This window comes from Cyprinus carpio, chromosome B8, assembly GCF_018340385.1.
Source record: "Cyprinus carpio isolate SPL01 chromosome B8, ASM1834038v1, whole genome shotgun sequence".
NCBI classification, from domain to species: Eukaryota; Metazoa; Chordata; class Actinopteri; order Cypriniformes; family Cyprinidae; genus Cyprinus; species Cyprinus carpio.
The window spans coordinates 5,530,640-5,535,246 of record NC_056604.1 but is presented as its reverse complement, the minus strand read 5'-3'; the positions used below and the strand labels follow the sequence as shown (position 1 = coordinate 5,535,246).

The 4,607-nt window shown below is 35.0% G+C and overlaps 1 protein-coding gene across 1 annotated transcript in view; it reads right to left on the bottom strand.

Annotated features, from left to right (window-relative positions):
- Positions 1 to 3,934: 3,934 nt before the first annotated feature.
- The window catches only part of LOC109045602 (metabotropic glutamate receptor 6-like), a 200,175-nt gene continuing 199,502 nt past the window's right edge, over positions 3,935 to 4,607 (bottom strand). The window contains exon 12 of the mRNA XM_042729350.1: positions 3,935 to 4,607. This exon is cut by the window's right edge and continues 691 nt beyond it. The gene's annotated coding sequence lies outside the window, so the exon portion shown is untranslated.

Below are 4,607 nucleotides of genomic sequence, written 5' to 3'. Positions count from 1 at the left end.
ATCATCACAATAGACTTCAGTGCATCAATAAACATCTTGTGAAGCAAGAGTGTTTGTAAGAAGCAAATTCATCATTACAGTATTTTTAACTTTAAACCATTGCTTCCAGCTAAAATACAAGTCCTCCATACAATAACTTTTAAGCATTACTATGGATTATGGACTCATATTCTGGCCAGAAGATGCATAAATGACGGATTTGTTTCTTACATACATGCATCTTTTAACTTCACAAAATGTTGATTGGTGGACTGGATTTGTGTGAATTACTTGTGGATTATTGTGATGTTTTGATCAGCTGTTTGGACTCTCATTCTGACGGCACCCATTCACTGCAGAAGATCCGTTTGTGAGTGAATGACATAAAACTACATTACTCTAAATCTGAAACAGTCTTAATCTTGGATCGCTTGAGGGCGAGTAACTTTTCAGCAATTTTTTTTTTTTTTTTAAGTGAACCACTTCTTTAAGGGAACAGATCTGTGTGTAATGGGATCTGTGTGTAATGGGATCAATGGGATCTTGTGTGTAACATCACACAGAATAGCAGCACTTACCTTCATAGAGCTCAGTGTTATCAATTTTCCCGGGATAGGATGAAGAATTCTGGTCCCCGGCGTGTACATACTCTTTCCACTGATCATACCATCTTTTGTCCAACAAATACCTGCAATACAGACACACGCACCTGTCACATTCAACACTGATTGGCTGTGTCAGTCCAGCATCATTTAATGAGCATTAGTACAAATCTGTTTAATGTAAACTGTAAAGGGCGCCAGTGTCAGACATGGATTAAGACACCAAACACTTGTCATTTGCCTTTAAGGACGAGAAGGAAATACAGCAATTCTGCCTTTCCTGTCCAAGGGACAAACACAAACCGAAAGTAACTTTCCCATAACAGACTGACACACCTTCTAGAGATGGAAGTGAAACTTAAAACAACTGCATTAATGACTTCTACACATAAAACTAGGTCATGTTCACATCTGATTTATGAAAATGAAAAGAAATGAAAGCGTTTAAAGCGGGTGGAGTTGATGGTGTTAGAATCTGGTGAGACAAGCAAGCTGTCAGAACTAAATGATGCCAAGGAAGCTGTTAACCAGGAAACCCGATCTTTAATTAGGCCTGAAAACTGACCTGTATGTTAGTTTCCTTCTTTTATTTGATATCTGAATCATTTAACTCTTTATCACGTTGGCACGGCTGCTACTAAACCTGGAGAACCTGGAGACCCCCGAACCGCACAAACTCCAGAGCGTTATAAGTTTTACAGAGTTCTGTCAGAGCGCAATGTGTGTTGTAGTTGTTGTTGTTTATTGAATGTTTGTTTGTTTGTTATTTAGGCTGAAGTTTCTCTCACCAGCTGTCTCCGGCCCGGAGCTGCTGCTGGTTCAGGTTGTCGATCTCCCTCCACTGGGTCTCTAGTCCCGGAGGCTCCGTAGCCGAGCCGGTGCTGCTGCTCGCAGCCATAATCACTCAGAAAATCCGAAAAGCGCCGTTAAAGCCGCATAGACACAGCGGAATGTTCTGACGCAGGAAGTAGGAAGCGGTTAGAATGACAACTTCCGCCCTGCGAGGAACTCCAGGGCGTGGTGTCCGACGAGAGGGCGTGTGTGAAGGGAGAGAGTTTGTTTCGATCCTATTTTGTTAGATCAAATCTGCAAAATAAGTCCAAAAAGATATGACCAATATCTTCCCACTTTAACAAGATGTATCCTAAACATTTCATTGGATTTTTTTTTTTTTTAATTCTGCCATTTAATTATTTATTTATTTATACTACATATATTTGTTTATAGATGCATTATTATGAATATATATATAAATACTAATTTATACATTAATTATTTTTCCATTAATTTATTTAACTACTATTGCTGAAACATTTAATTATTAAATGTAAAATTCCCATAAATCAGCTAAAACTGATGATGATGATGATTACATCAAGATCTAAATATTATATTACAACAATGGAAATGGACCGTATTTTCAGTGAAGCATGTTATGCATTACAATATAAATTCAGCTAATACTGATAATATTACATTTATGCAATTATATATATATTATATTTATTTAAACATTTATTCTGCATTGATTAAAATATATACATTTTCGCATTTAATTATTATTTAATTAATTAATTTAACTGTTAACTATTATTGTTGTAAAATGCTGAAAAATGTCCCCATAAATCAGCTAAAACTGATTTATACTAAATAAGTAGTAGTAGGCTACAGTATGTTATGATAATATTCCAACATTTAAACCTTTAAAATGGACATTGATTTGACAGCCACAATTTACAGTGCTACATTTAGCTATTAATAATATAGATGAATAAAAAGCATTCAAATGACCTAATTTCTTCATTCTTGTTATCAGAGAATGGGTGTGTTAGGTTACCCAAGTAACCTAAAGTTTTGGATGTAGGACTATGCATTTGGCACAAGGTGGCAGTGTTTGACAAAAATACACAGACACTAGTGATTCGAGTAATTTCAATTACCCAGAAATTGATTAATTTATTGATCAATAAAGGACCTTTTAACTAATCTGATTAATCTTGTAGCATACCATTTTGGTTGTTAGTGTGGGCACAAGCACTGTTCAAATTTGCCTTGGGACCTAAGAGATTTTTAATGTTCTTTATTAAAAACAATGAAATTAATAAATAAAAGCTGACAAAGTTCATGTTCTAGAAGTGCTTGGAATTTAGTTCTTTTCTTCCTGAAGAAGGTGATGATTCTAAAGTAATAGACAAAAATGGATGACTAGACAATACCATTATTGCTTTGAGAACACACATTCCCGGAGTCTAAATTTCAATTATTTTATTCTATTCCCTTGCACAAAAAGTTCTCAAGAACTTCTCGTGGCCCCTGAATCTTTAGGCTGGTAAATGTGTCACTGTCATAATTCCATATTTCTGACTGACGGCTGATTGATGTATGAGCAGCTGATAATTTGGTGGTGAATGTTCACTCTGTCGAGCCTTTCAGTCTCTCCGTTGCAGCCCTGTGTTTAGACTCCTATTGCTCCGTCATCAGATGTCATCATTTCTTCACCCCCAGCGCACACGTCTGTCATCAAGGTTAAGTGTTAAGGCCTACAGACTGTGAGTAAACTGTGCTGGCAATGGCCTAATGGTTCCTCTGTTGTCAACGTAGAGAAAAAGAAATCATATGTTGTAAAAAAGAAAAATCTCCACCATCTTTAGCGGCCCATTATGTGTTTTTCACCCAAATACTGTCACACATGATTCAAGCACTTATGTAAATAGGGACAGAATGATTCTCTTTAATACACATTAATATTTATACATAAGTAAAGTGGTTTGTGCATTGCATGTAACAATGCAACAGTAGTGCGTGCAAAATACATGAGAACTTGGACCATTATGTTAGAATGCATTATAATAAGTGTTACAAGAAAGAACTATATTGAGATGCTTTCAGAGGAAGTTGACCCAAATAATCAAAAGTGCAATTACAATATATGGGAAGCTTTCAAGCTGCAAAAAGGATCCAAAAGCAACACAAAGGAAATCATGAAACATAAAAGAATTCCATATGATTGGTGCATCGAATCTTCTGATTTTGCAAATCAATTATTCACTGTGAGCTGCTACTAATATTGTGAGTCAGTGAATCAGTGAGTTGAATGTGATAACTGTATCATTAAGATTTCATGAAACAGATCATTTGCATATGGATTCTCGTTTTGCTTTCCTTTTAAGAAAATAGCAGAATATTGGTTTAAAATAAAATGACTGTTTGTAAGTAATGATACAATGTTCATTTTGGGTAAATAATACAATTAAGCATATGGAAAACATTATGAATGCTCAAAACAATGATATGAACAAAGAAAACAACAGGTCTTGATGTTATTAAAACATTTATTTTATTCTCAGGCATGCATGGAAAGCACACACGACCATATATATTTTATATATCTATTTTCTTTGTATCAAACATCTTGCTGTAGGGCTTTATTGAATGATTTTTGAGAACAGAAACACTGAACTAAGAAATATTTCGAAAACAATGAGTTTTATTCACAGCACAGTGTCCCACTGTTGTTATTTCATGTAGGAATTATTGTAGCAAAGCATTCTGACCATCAGCAATCTGTTTAATTACAATTGATTGCTTTGCTCTTTCTATTATCGATTGTACCATTCATTCTACATCAATACGGCCTCAAATATGACATCTTCATAGACACAGCCAGTGTTGTGTTACATTTTCTTAAGCATTATGAACTCAGCAGAATATATGGACATCCTAAAACACTGATGTAAAAAATAGCAAATATAGAAAGACATGAAGTACATTTCTTTAATGTGATGGGACCAAAACATAGCAGTCATGTTACTCATGTAGACTTTTCAGATAGAGTTTCCCATGCATATTGTCAATCACACAACACAAAATATCCGCCTTAAAACACACAATAATACATCCATTAAACCTTCTGCAGATTCCTCTATTTACAATGTTAAACAAGTTTGACTGTACACTGTTCTTTAACATGGTGCACCCTGGATGCTTTATTGATATTTAATTCTGTCCTTTCCTACAGGTTTTTTT